The sequence below is a fragment of the Stegastes partitus genome, unplaced genomic scaffold, assembly GCF_000690725.1.
Source record: "Stegastes partitus isolate 25-593 unplaced genomic scaffold, Stegastes_partitus-1.0.2 Scaffold531, whole genome shotgun sequence".
NCBI classification, from domain to species: Eukaryota; Metazoa; Chordata; class Actinopteri; family Pomacentridae; genus Stegastes; species Stegastes partitus.
In genome coordinates this window covers 185,922-200,411 of record NW_007578262.1, presented here as the reverse complement: position 1 = coordinate 200,411, position 14,490 = coordinate 185,922, and the positions used below count along the sequence as shown (strand labels likewise).

The following is a 14,490-nucleotide window of genomic DNA, read 5'->3' as shown; positions in this document are numbered from 1 at the left end:
GTAAATGAATTGGGGTTGAGGGACGTGTCCATAAGCGGACACAGCTAATAGAGTGTGCTCTGAGAAGAGGCAAATACCGTCAGTTTAGTAGATTTTAAAGTGGAAACCAGGGCTGACGGGCATCGCCGGCTTCCTGTTGCACTGCAGTCGTTTCCTGTAAATCATCCCTTAAACAGTGGCAGCCATTGTGGGCGAATCGCTTTAAAGCGTTCTGTCCTGACAGCTGAGAGCTACAGTGCATACATCACCCGCTAACACGGCCTAAAGAGAACACGCCATGAGCGCCGTGAGCGACGGCCACCATGTTTAAAGCAGGACGGTGGGAGGCTGCTGTGAGAGAGCAGACCATCATCTGCTCAGAGGAAGAAGGAGGAGGAGGAGGAACTCTCCAACATGAGAGGCTCAGGTCAGCGCTTTGCTGCATCCTCTGAACTTCATGACCAGAAAAACAAGACTTTCCTTTTTGTTTCTAGTAAAACAGATCCTGCCTGGATGGAGTCCTTCTTTGGAGCTTCAAACAAACAAACAAACAAACAAACATTGTTTATTACAGCTTGTTGTCTTGGACTGAACTTGGTTTTTCTTTGGGTTAGAATAATTTTGCACTCACCAAGTTAACTGCTGAGACCAGAAAATAGATTTTAAAATTTAAAGTAACTCTGATGTGGTGCCGAACCAGCGGCCTGGTTAGAACCCTGAACAGAACCTGATGCATGTTTCCCATCTCAGCTTACAAACCGGATTATTATTTATCTAAACACTTCAGCTTTGCTCTGCTTTCACTGCTACCTCAGAATATAATGCAGGAGAACATAATCTGGCTGAGCTGCTTGCTTCTCTGTCTGACTCTGATGTATTGATCTGACCTCAGCAGTCCTGGATGAACACAGTGTGCAGCAGCCAATCAGAAACAAAAGGCCAACTCTGACAATAAAGCTGTAATATGCTGGAACTGTCCTCAGTTATTGAATATAAATTACATATCGGACCGGCCTGACACAGATACATGCACATCTAGCATCTAGTCAGTCACGTTGGTAGCAGCGACTAAAACGTAATTCTGGATCCAACAGGAGCAAAATGCAGAAACATGCAGCTACAATAGAGCGAAGGAGGATCAACATGATGCATCCGAATGGCCTCGTGGCTGCTTTTATAAGTCACGGTCCTTCCAGTGTTACGTGGCCACTGAGCTCCACTGTCATGCTTTATTTATCCCTTTCCTTCTGCGCTGTAATGGAAATATAAAAGGGAACATTGATTAGTGTTTAAGGATCAGGCTTTAATAGATTAAAAGCCCCCGGCTCTGGGAGAGGCTCTCACTCACTCAGTCACTGGTGCACATACACACCGGTGAGCTGGCGTGCACACCGCCGGCGACTTCATGGACGGATGTGGAAAGAGATGGACATGAGCATGAACGCACAGAGAGCAGCTTCACGCGTCTGAGTGGACGCACACCTACACAAATACAGACTCATGTAGAGGCAGCAGCGCCGGCGGCGGCACAGCGCTGAGCCGCTCTACACGTGTTCTACAGCCAACACAAATAAATAGGTCTGAAACGGACGGACATATCTGCATGCTGCTACAAAGTGGGTGCCCCAGTGCTGACTTTCCAATTGATGGAAAATTCATGCATTTTTAACGCAGTGAATTATTAATAAAGTGGCACGGTCCCAGACTGGTGAACATTGTGCACACAGGCCGCTGATGTCATGATTTAACAGGAGTTTAAAAACATAATGGTGAACTGTCCTGGTCCAGGATCCCACGCTATCAGAGCAGCACCGTACATGAATCACAAAAATAAAATAAAACCCAGCAGGAGGGAGAGGATCCACTGTACGACTGTTTCTGAGTTGTTTTGGTGAACATGATCCACATGGTCCTGATCGGTGCGTCTCACGCCTCTCATGAGAAAATGATGCAAATCGCTTCCACAGCGTCTGTCTTCAGCTGCAAACCTGTAATTTGTTTGATTCAACTGAAGTGAGCGTCGGCTGCGTGAAAACTTAAGGAAGCTTAAATTGGTTCCTTTTCGTTTTATTCTCATCTGTCCTCGCCGAGCGTTCGTCTCCCACCTATAATTCTATCTGCCGTCTATGCAAAGACCGTCTTACCTCCGCCGACCGCCTGACTGCAGCATGTCGCCGCTTCATTTTCTCTAATCTTTGCACCACTTCCTCTTCCTCTGACCTCAATCATGCGAGCGGCCGTGATGCCGTCGCCCTCCTGTGCCCACCGGCCTTTCTTCCGGTCGTCTCTACGTTTACATTCGGTGCTGGTTGATGGTCTTTCCTCACCTCTCATTTCCTGGCCTCACCTCCACCCCCCCGCCCTGCTGTAGTCCTTCCTCCCCACGTTGGACCATAATCACGCTTGCTGTCTGCCGGGTCCTTCCACTCCCTCTCATGTCCACCCCTCTCCTGCCGCCGCCGCCGTCCTTCTAGTCCCACTCACGCCTGATGGTGTCCTTCAGTAAACCCGTCTTCTCTCCATAATTGAATCTCCGGTGTTCTTATACTTTTCTTGCTCCTCTCGTCTGACCACAATCACTTTGTTGTTAGCCTCCTCCTCACCTCTTAAGTTGTCTTTCCAGTCCTTTAATCCCTCCCTCTAGAAGACACATCTGCTGTTAGCTTCGCCTCGGCTCACCTCCGCTCTGCAGCGTCTCTCGCATTCCCTCCGATTCTGCCTCAGGTGAGAGCATTCTTCCTTTGAGTTAAATTCAGCTCCTTGTCGCTGCTCTTGACCTCCTCTTTCCCTCCAGAAGTGACCACAGTTTGCTGCTGACCTCTCCTCGTCTCACTTCTTCTGTTACCGGCTTTTCTTTCAACTCTCTGCTTCACGCCTCCTTGTGTTAGGATGCAGACAAGTGGCGACATTACACACCGTAGAGACTTAAAGGACTAATTCTGCAGCGTGGAGCCTCACATTTCCTCTCCTACCTTTCTGCTGCCCGTGTTATGTGACATCTGGACCCAGATTTACACAGACTGTGATGAATGTTGTTTTATTTTGGAATAAATCATAAAACAGCTCTTTATATTATTATTATTATTTATTTCTAACAGATGATAGAGTCCATGTTTGGCTGTTTCTCTGTTCATCCGACTGCTTCACACTGGATGTCTTGTTGGGAACCCCAGACAGTAAAGCTTTGAGTGTGAAGTCGTGTGGACAAGCAGTTCTACAGAACGATTAAACACGGGTCAGCACAGACCCCAAAGGACGGCAAAGACGCTCTTGGCTAAAGCATAGAGGCCGATCCATTGGACTGTTGTTCATACCTTCTGATTGAGAAGATATCTGAAGAACTACAACAAATAAGGGCCTCAGCCCAAAACCAAACGGACCAGTTCCAGATAACTATAACCGTCCATCAGTCCATAAATGCCTCATCTCTGCAGGAATAAAGCATCTCACTCAATAAGCTGGCGGTAAAAGGAACAACTGAAGTTATCCCAGGCTGCATGCTGTCCTGGACTCCTGAGGCTATGCTAGCAGTCTGCAGCGGCTGTCTGAGGCTCTGGGGTATGCTGATAGTCCAGGTGTCTTCATAGCACAACATATATGTTAAATAGAGTGTTTGAACATTTGTGGACGTTGTCTGGGTTAGTTTCTACTTTTGGTCTCCATCATCAGCTGTTGGGACTGTTGCTGTCTAGCTTTGGGTAGCTTTGGGATGGCTAAAGCGCCTGAACATGTACGGATGGAACGGTGCTTTAATGCCAACAATGCAGTTTATTTTTAATACATGCTTTTGGTAACTATTTTCCAAGCAAGCGCATGCATTAGTGTTGTGTTTAAGGTTGTGTTTGAGGTTGTGTTTAAGGTTGTGTTTCAGGTTGTGTTTAAGGTTGTGTTGCTGGTTACGTAGCGAGGATGGATCGTGTTTTTATGTCACCAAACCTTCAACTTACAGCCTTCTAGACAGTTTTCATGTTTGTTTTGTGCTGCTCTGCGAGGCCATATCTGGCCCGTTGTCTTTGTCTTGGTACCGCTCAGTTTAAAGTGTTCCTACACAGCTGGGCTCTTCAGCATTTTAACTGCTTGAGGGGAACTGAAGCATGATGTTCCAGGACTGGAGAGAAGGATGTCAGGCAGCCAAGCATACGTCTATAGAGCTCCACTTTATTTTATTGCAATGACAAAACTTTAATATAGCGCAAAAAGAAAGAAAAAAGAAAAGACGATTTTGCCGTTGGTCTTTACTTAAAGCCAACACAGAGCAGAATATAGGTCCAGCTCTATGACTGTTTATAAGAACCACGCTGTGTCCATGTGCCCGTCAGAAATACAAACACTGGGCCAGAAACTGAGCATCCCAGAACAACTGCCCTCAGAACGGTGAGCGGTTCTGTCCCATCACGTATTCCTGCGCTGCACACTGTGATGTATGGCACCGCTGCCTGGAGGCACATTTACTCCAATCTGCTTGTCCTCAGGATGCATTTCCTCCACATACACCAGTCTGAGGACATTATTTTAATTTGCTGAATGCAGGCACTTTATGTGTCAGAAAGCTAAATAAAACCAATGCGTGCACGTTTCCAGCGTGTGCACATTAAAGCGTGCAGCTGCTGTCAGGTAGCGCTGCTCCAGCGGCGTGTTAGCAGCGTGTCCGTGGCCTGACTAAGTTGCGGGTAAATCCACTTTAGTGTTTGCCCCCTGCTGGAGGAGGCAGCCTTTGTTTGATTGTGTGTGCGTGTGCGTAGCGGGGTGGGGGCTACGTTTCCAGGAGGGGTGAGTGATGCATATTCATAAACGATTTTCTCCATTTTCCTCCTTTCATCCCTCGTTTGCTTTGATCACAAAGTTTAGAGGAGTCAAACTCTTCTATTGCCAGGGCTGCAGGAATGCTACGGGGCTGAATGGAGCGCTGTCTAAGGATGCAAATACAGCAGAACCGAGCAGAATGTGACACACATACACTGACCCAGTAGCACGCACAAGAGTTGACAAGGCAGACAAAAAGGCTGCTTCTCAAAAGCAGAGAAACGGGCGAATAGAGCGGAAAGACAGGGAAGGGAGCACAAATATTGAATAGTTTAAGTTTCCAGATGCACACAGAAGCCGCAGACAGCTGAGATATTTTAATGAGACACAAAATCCTGTTACAACTTTTACATTTCTGATGTGCAGTTGGAGGGCATGGCGTGAGTTATGGCATCAGAGAGCAGCCTAACATCTGCATGTCCTCCCCGCATTAAAAATGTACAAAGAAAGCACAGGAGTCCGTTTGGATCACCAAAATAATTACACGCCGAGGCCCCTCCGAGCCACATCATCCAGCTCAGGGCGCAGAGAGGAAGCAGTCGTAAAAAGCGGATCTCTGAAACGCATGTGAGGCAGCTTAATTGGGGCCAAATCTTAACAAAATCTTGTCATGTTTTCACACCCTTAGGTGCAGTTAGATAAAAGCACACAGCAAGTGGCACATCTAACTAAAGAGAGAGCGGGCGAGACGGAGGAAAGCGTGGGAGCTGTGCATTGCCAGAGAGGAGCGCTGGCTGTTTAATGTCTTCGCTGCTGTTTGGAGGCTCGCTGCACACAAAGCCTCGCCTGCATTTGTTTCACAGAGGCACGGAAAAACGTCGACGCGGCGCGCATGCACACACGAATGCTGAAACATCTCCTCTTTCCATCCTCGCTGCTCCACCTCCTCTCACTTTTCCTCTCTTTCACTGTGACATCGGCAGCGTTTTGTCAAACCGGAATCCACTTAGCACATCTGAATCCTTCATGTTTTTTTTTTAGCTTTTCTCACTTGTAAAGTTCTGAATATCAAAAACTGAAAGATTCAGATGAGATGTGGAATCTTTTGTTGGTTGGGAAGGCTGATAGCAGTTTTAGCTTAATTAATTTTGAACCTGAAAAATGAGATGAGCAGCAGAAAAAACGCTAAAAATGTTGATTAAATATGCGTCTGACACACAAGTTATGAAGTTATTCCCTATAAATGCTCGACTCAGGGTTCACCTGTGAGGCTGATGTCCTGACGTCACACAATCAGAAGATAATCATATGCAACACGTGTGATCACAGGCCGGCGTCTGCGTGGGCTGCAGCACACGGACTGAACATGTCAGGGCATAACTTGTGGAGCATGTGAGCCACACATGCATGCGTGGAAGCCCTGACCCTACCCATGACCTTCACCAACACGCATGCACAGCGTCTGACTGGAGGCTGCAGCGTCGCGGGCAGCAGATGGATGGCGTTGGTTCCTCCTGCTAACAACAGACACCTGCCTGCAGACAGCAGACGTAAGATCCACCGCTGTTCATGCCACGATCAGCTAAAAGCAGAAAGCCTGCTAGCTTCACCTGAATGTGAAAGCCCCTGAGTGTCTGACTGTTGCCGCCCCACCTCTCTCTCCACACCAGCTTCCAATTTGTAGGCTTTGTGTACGTTACAGCACCGAGATCTGCCCCCTTCCCCACCTCCCCCACCTCCCCCCGGCCCTGCTCTGATCAGACCTGTGCTTGGACATCTGTCGGAGGATGTTTACCCAGGCAGTAAGTATGTTAGGGGAAATATTATCCTAGTTTTACCTTACCTTTCTTCTGTGTGAAGCATAAACATCAGCATTGCAAAGTGGGGATGGGAGAGGAGAGGTACGGGGGAGGAGGAGGGGAGGAGGAGAGCGTAGAGGAAGTAAGACAGAGTGGACCTGAGAGAATAAGAGTAAAAGAAAAGGAGAGATGGAGGGGAGTCAGCGACAGAAAGGAGAGGAAACTCAGGAGTTTGATGAGAGAAGGAGAAGGTGACAGAGAACTCAGGGGAAGGAATGGAGAGAAGGGAAGTAAAAGAAAAGAAAAGGAAAATGACAGGGGAGAGAAGAGAAGAAGTTCAGAAGTATGTAAAGCACAGTTTTAGCTGACACTCAACAGAAACACAGTGAACCAGGCCTGACATCACGTCTCCATCACGCTCCATCTCCTGCTTCATGACAGCCACCGTCTCCGTCAGAGCCCTTCATAAGGTCTAATTACCGTTCTCTGACTTTTTTATTCCTCAAGGTTAAAACTAAAACTCTTTTCCTCGACTGAAAAATGTCTTAATAAGGAGAAGTAAAGACTTTCCCTTCAGGAATCAGTGTCCAACAAATCCAGACGCTCTTTACAGTCTGTTCAGAATCAGTGAGCTGCTGCTGCTGCTCGGCGTATGCAGACGGACACACAACACACACAACACCAGCACCTCTCGCTCTCTTATTCCTCTCGTTATCTCTCTCTCTCTGACACACACACACACACACACACACACACACACACACACACAGGCCTCTTCCCGTCTGGTGTTGCTTCCAGCCTAAAACCAAACCATGTGTGGAGCTATCCTGTGCTGGCTGCGCTGTGCCCTGCTGGTGCTGCGTCCCTCCACTCTGGGAAATAGGGCTGGAGAGACGCTGACTGGTTCTGGTGCTGTCTGCCTTCCTGTCCCTCCTTCCTCTCTCTTCCTCTGAGTATATTCTGGACAGCAAGTGTCTGTATTTATTCTTTCTTTCTCACCTTTTGCTTGTAAATCATTTTCAGCTTTCTGCTCTAACGTGCTCACTTGTGCCATTCGTAGCCTTTGTCTGTCTGTCTTTGGCTCTCCTGAACTCTTTCTGTCAGACTTTCTATTTGCACACCCTCCTCCTCCTCCTCCTCCTCCTCCTCCTCCTCCTATCACTCCCTCCCGCTCCACCACCAACTAGGCATGAAAACGGTGCTCCATTAGGAGTGCCTGGGCTAAGCCCGCTCTGACACACACGGCTTTGATCAGCCGTGAGCTGGGCTAAACACCCACTAAACTCCCAGTCTGAGGAGGGGGTGCTGAGGGAGAGCAGGAGGAGCGAGAGCTAGTGAGAGATGGAACCGGGAAGATCAAAAAACCAAGAAATGAGATGGAGATGGAGACACAATAAAAACAGAGTGAGCTCAGTTTCCAGAGCTGTCCGGCGCTATGAGCTCCCACCGCTCTGCCTTTCATCACCGTTCCCTCACATCTCCTCCTTTATCACTTGTTTCTCTTTTTTTATTTTCCTCAGTAACCTCCAGCTAGCCTCCAGATGCTGAAAGTTTCTACAGGTGCTCAGTTCAGAGAAGAGCAGCAGAAACACAATCAGATCAGAATATGTGGAAGCCGCCTGTCCTGGTAAATAACCGGCGTGTCTGAGAGAGAACAAGTCAGACAAACAGCCCAGAGAGAGAAGACATGCAGAGAGCAGACCTCCATAACGGACAGCAGTAAAGAAAGAGGCCGAGCTTTCAACATTCAGGCAGGCAGATACTAAACCAGCAGCAGCAGCAAAAGGACAAAAACCTCCCGTCTTTTTCTCCCGAGGAGTGAAGAGAAAAGGGATTTCCGCTCAGTGCTAATCAATCAGGCCGTGATAATGGCTCCCATGCCTAGCTGTCGACTGGAAGGGTCAAGGCATCCCGTGACCCAGCGCCCAGGGCCCAGGGGCCAAAGCCCCTCTCAGAATAGCACCCCAGGACGGACTCCCCGGGCTAATTGTCCAAGCCAGTGTCGGCCTTTTCAATGCCCCCCTCCCCTCCCCTCCTTCCACTTTCTCCTTCATTCCTCTCTTCTTTCTTCTCCCCCTCCTCCCCTCCCTCCCCTCCTCACAACTCTGCAATCCTCTCCCTTTCTACGCAACGGAGGAATCCACTAAGTACACCAGCATGTAGCAGCGTGGAGGGGGAGAGAGAAGGAGGCAGAAATCAAGGAGTTGGAGAAGAATGAGGAGATCATCCAGAGCTCAGGCCACAAGGAGGAAAGTTAATGAAATAAGAGAGACAGGAAGGAGAGACCAGGGAGGGAAGGGAGGATGGAAGAGCCAGAGAGCAGCAGGGCAGAGAGAGGGAGACACCGAGAGTTGGAGAGAGAAGAGAGGCAGGAGGAGAGGCAGCGAGACGGTCCCCGTTCCCCCTCCAGCACATCGCTCATACCGCCGGAGTGCAATGACGGGTCCATCCACTCCATCTGCATATCAATAGGTTTCTATTAATCACATCCAGAGCTGCGTGTGTCTCAGGGAATCTGCTCGACATCACTGACCAGCACAATGCAGCCGGCAAACACACACACACACACACACACACACACACACACACACACACAGAGGAAAGCACAAGAGTCCGAAACAAACCCCACTCCAGCTCCGCGCAATGGCATTCCTCTCATTCCAAGCGCACGCTGCTAATTAACAGCATTAGATCCCAGAGACAGAGGCTCACTGATGGAGAGGTATTCCGATGTCGCACCAGCTCCACATCTCCGCTCTGTTTCTCTGTCACCTCTCCTTTTGTTTCTCTCTTTATTTTTTCTGGCTATCCTTTTCATTTCTGTGCCTTCCATCCAACTCTCTGTCCCTCCTCAGTCCCTGTCAGGTCCTGGTCAGACAGCTCAGCAGCAGCAGCAGAAGTCCACAAAAATGAAAATAAAATTAAAAAGCAACGTATGAAAATCGGGTACTCACTGGGAATCTCTGCCTCTGTATTTGGTTTTTGGTCCTGCTCTGTCACTCGTTATCCTCTTCTCCACTGTCGCGGGGGGAGTGTGTCAATCCCGGCGCGTGTGTGCGTAATGTCAGTCCGATAGAGGAAAGTTGCCGTCTGCGTGCATGAGCATGTGTGTGTGTGCGTGTGTGTGTGTGTGTGCGTGTGAAGATAGAGGGAGAGAGAGAGAAACGCGTGCGTCTGTCTCTGTGTCTCGCACTGCTCTGACTGAGCGAGCCGAGGCTGTTTTAAACAGGCTGCTCTCCCCATGTGACCAGCCCAGCCACAGGCACGAATACATTACCGACTCTCTCTCTCTCTCTCTCTCTCCCCCCTTTTCTCCCTCTCTGTCTCTCTACCATGCGCACACCGTGTCCACAGTGCACCCCCTAGCCACCGCTCAGGGTAGTGGAGGGAGCAGCTTTTACGCATGCCATGTGCGCACACACACATTTAGCCATACGCCACTGTTTGCACAGTGAAACAGCAGGTAATACAGCAGGGACGGGAGTTTACATGTGTGCATGGTTAGAAGGCACACACACACACACACACACACACACACACACACACACACACCTACACACACTAAACACCGTGTATGTGCAGCCTGTGTTTGTCAACAGCACCCCAGTGGGCACAGATCCACATCACTAAAAATAAATATATCTAATATAATTAGAGACAATTCATCCAATTAAATGTTTTTTGGCTGTTTCTGACTTTTCCGTCTGTGCTGTGGTGGTGCTTCACACCTGGAAGCGCCGACCTTTTCAGTAATGGAAACCTTTTAAAGCTGACCTTCTGTTGCAGGACTGATAGAATTGCATTACAGCCATTACACCTTAAGGAACAACAACGGAAAACACCACAGATGAAGTGTTCCCACTGAAATATATATACGTGTGCGTGTGTGTGTGTGTGTGTGTGTGTGCAGAAACAGCGAGTGAAGAAGTACATTTTCAAAAAGCCATATGTAGTCTCAAATGTTTAAAGCTTCCAGTGTGGATTGAGAAGATGATCGATGGTCTTTTGGGAGCTGCTCGGATGGATTGCTCAGGCTGCGGCGCTGCAGATGTGTCGTTATTCTGGGTAACAAATACAGCGTTCAGGCTGCACGCGTACCGATGGATAATTGATCAGCTCCTGAAACATTTACCACCTAATGTTCAGGAACTTCCAGGACCCAAACTGCTGCTCTTGAGAACCTTAAACGGAGGTGAACGGCCACCGGAAGTCATTTATTACCACAATAATACCCAAGATGGACGTCTGTTCTGTGATTACCGGCGCCGGTCACGTAGCGCCTGGTGTTGGCCTGCGCAGGCCTGAGGCACAGCGCTCAGCATCTCAACAGGGTTTTCTGTTCTCCACTTTTAGACCAGTTAAAGGAACATTCTTACAGCCACTGTCTCATTTTTCTATTTTGATAAAAATAATGTGCCTTAAAAAGTTTGTGCTTGAGATCTTGGAACATGCAGACGTTGCTAAAGCTCAGTCTAAAGGGGCAGAAACACACTCAGTCACATCATGACCGAGGTTTTGAACAAACCCAAAGGTTAAACTAACTTTGACCAAACTTTCTGTAGTAAACATCGATCACAGTTCCTCGACCAGCTGACTTGATACCATCGTTCTCCACAGAGTCTGTGCTGCTTAATTTAAATAATGTGGCTAAACTGCTGACAGCCTGTTGATCATCTGCCCGCTCATGCTTCTAATCACGCTGGACTTTGCTGTACTGATGCTGTCATATTCCCAGATCTCAGTCATGAATTTGATGAGTGTAATGTTGTAATAATGAGCAGAAATGCTGCCAGAAAACAGACTTTCAAATGCACATGCAATGTTGGACAGGACAGAAGACCAACCAACTGGCAAATCTATGTTTTCTCATCACATCATGTCGTACAGCAGCACCTCTTTATGCGCTTGTGTCCAAATTAAAGTTGAGTAAGCGCCCTTTATTACATGTACCCTGTTTAGGGCTTCAGTAATTTCCCCATTTTTCTTCTTTTCACAAAGATTGTGCAGTTTTCCAGCAAGTTAACAGAAGACAAGTGTCCCGACCTGTTGACACTGAACTCAGCATCTCAGGATCAGAAGCAGAACACAACCCGACTTTCTACGAAGCAAAGTACACAACCAGTGTGTGTTTGATCAGAGGTACTACACACACACACACACACACACACACACACACACACACACACACACACAGATCCAGGTGGTTCCACTTATTGCGCCTCCTCAGAACTCCTGTTAATGAATGTGTCCCAGAGCTCCTGTGTCTCTGATCATCTTCCTGGTTTAGTTTCACCTGTCGGTCACTTTCATTGGTTCACATATAGTTTGATGACGCTACGTTTCCCAGCATGTTTCCAACCGAGCCTCAAGTCCAACCGGTCAGAACAAACTCCCGTGTTCATGTAGGATGACAGGGTTTGGGCTCATTAGTGTAAATCAGCACATTAAATCCATCCATCCATCCATTACAGGCCAAGCTTTTAAAGTTCAAGGTGAACACGTATGTCAGGAGCTGACTGTTTGTTGTTAAGCTGCCAAACAGCTGCGAGATGACGGCAGCTTCAGATAACGTAGCTCAGATCAATTAACACCAAACCCACACAAGTTCGATGCTCAGCGTTTTGTTCACGATCCTCCCTCAGCATCATGAGTGAAGACATGGCATCATGTTATTGGTCCCGCTACAGTTTTAGTCTCTTTATTTAATTTAAAAAAAAGTCAAATGAATATTTTTTAGTGTCTATAGAGCCTAGTTTATTTACTGTCTCCATGGAAACGGCCACAAAGGTTCTGTCACGTAGACATATTTAGTTTTCTGATGACTGCATCAGCGCATAAATAAACTGTTCAGACGAGGTTAATGATTGGTCATCGTCAATGCTACGTATTCATGCAATTCAAAGACATCATTACATTATCTTTAGAACTGATCTGATTGCTTCTAGCTGATTTTATAATAATACGGTTTGGGCAGAGGAAGTGTGTGATCCAGAGACGAGGGCTGTGCGATAATAACACGAATAAAAACCTGTCATCTACATAAAAATAAAAAAACACCACAAAAAATACATGGACGGATTTAAAGGACACCTGAAAAGAGCAGTTCTCCTGGTGCTGCTCCGGCAGAAGCATCTATAAGCTGCTTCCTCTCTGGGATCAGTGAAGTAGTTCTGGTTCTGGTTCTGGCTGTGTGTGTGTCATACAGAGGTTTGGTTCCTCATGTAGACGCTCACATACATTAGTGGTGCTGTAGTGGCAGCAGCGCTCCCAACACAGCTCCTGAAATGTTTCAACCGATGCTCCGCTGGAGGTCTGGATTCTTCCTTCTTCTGTCCGGTTCCTCACTCATCACGGTGAGCACATGTGGAGCTTCCATGTAAGCTCTGTGTCTTATGAATAAAGTTAGAAGAAAACAAAGTGTATCCAGGAACCCTGACGTTAGCTCCTCTTGTGGATCGGTCATGGAAAATGAGAACCGTGTGAGTTTTCTTTTCGTATCAAGCAACAAAAACATTGGCGTCTGGTGTTTGGGTCAGTGTGTCCTGCTTCACATCACGCCGGCGATGCTGCGGTGATGCTGCGGTGACGCGATGTGCGTGGACGTCACACTTCTGCCTTAGTTTCAGTGTCGTAGTCTGGAAACATAATTATTTTCCGATGCTCTCTTTTAATTTTTCCGTACTTATCCAGACCTGGAATGACTGAAACCCAATTCAATGCTCTTGTGTAGCAACTATATCAGAGAAATGTAGACCCAACGTGGTGCTCAGTGCTCCATGAAATGCTCCATCTGATTAATAGAACTGCTTCACTACTGTGTTAAACAGAAGGAGATGCGCCTCTCTGCTCCTGATGACAGTCTTTAGAATAACAATAGATGATAATTATATAAGATGTTGATTATTTAGCTTCCAGTGTTCTCGTTCTCTGTACTTTATCTGGTGCTGTAGAACTAAGGACTGAGTTGCCAGCTATGATGTTGGCACAATATTAATGACTGCAGCCATCAGTGCAGTTTGTCTCGCTGTGTCTGGTATCATATACCCATGTGCTGCCCACAGACCTCAGGGATTCATCCACTTATGGCAGCACGACACTCATTTTGGTCTCATGCACACACAAATCTTGAGTCATTTTGTTCTAAATCTGCACTAAATTTAGGACACGAGAGTCGAACACGCTTGTTTTTCAGACACATGGAGTCCCAGATAGATCGCACTCAGATGGACACAGAACAGAGATGTTGCATGTGCTCCGTAACAGGAATAGACAAGCACACGCCAACGGGACGCAGGAACGCTGAATTTTAATCAAATACTCCACACCGTGATTTCTCTGGTTGCAGATGCTTTCATCAGTAAATCACTGGTAGTAGGATCATGCAAGAAAGAAAGGTTGGCAGTCCATAGACCGGCTTCATATTTATGTGCAGCGCCGGGTCGAGAAGGAGACGGCATTAAGAAGGACGGCCATGGTGGATGGACGTGCATCTCCAGAGCCATAAAGTGCATCTTTGTCAGCGCCAGAACGAAACATAAACCAACAGCTTAAGCAACAAGTAGAGACAGACGCACAGTCCTGGAAAGTCCTGGAGAGTCACGAACAGGGAGACAGAGAGGCGATCTGGACACGACGTGAAGGAGAGTCAACATGAAGGTACCGGAAAGGCAAGACCAGAACAAAGTCCGTCTCATTAGAGGCACAGCTTGACACCACTGACAGAGACAACGGCTACAGCCAGTCTGTGGAACAGTAAAGCACAATGACAGTGAATAACGGCTGTGAATCACCGTTAAAGGACCATAAACTGGAGGGTTAGGGTTTGGTTTGGGTCAACCCTAACCCTAACCCTGCCTGTATTCTTTCTGTCAATCTACACTAAGGCCTGGATGAGACAATAACAGCGGTTCTGATTGGACTAATATGGTGAGGACTGTGTTTCACACCGGGGACGTTGCTAAACACTGTT

At 47.6% G+C, this 14,490-nt stretch overlaps 1 protein-coding gene across 1 annotated transcript in view; it reads right to left on the bottom strand.

Moving 5' to 3' along the window:
- cntfr (ciliary neurotrophic factor receptor) overlaps positions 1-9,678 on the bottom strand; it is a 220,341-nt gene extending 210,663 nt beyond the window's left edge. Inside the window, exon 1 of the mRNA XM_008287968.1 lies at positions 9,476-9,678. The gene's annotated coding sequence lies outside the window, so the exon portion shown is untranslated. The remainder of the gene's footprint in view (positions 1-9,475) is intronic.
- Between the last annotated feature and the right edge of the window lie 4,812 nt (positions 9,679-14,490).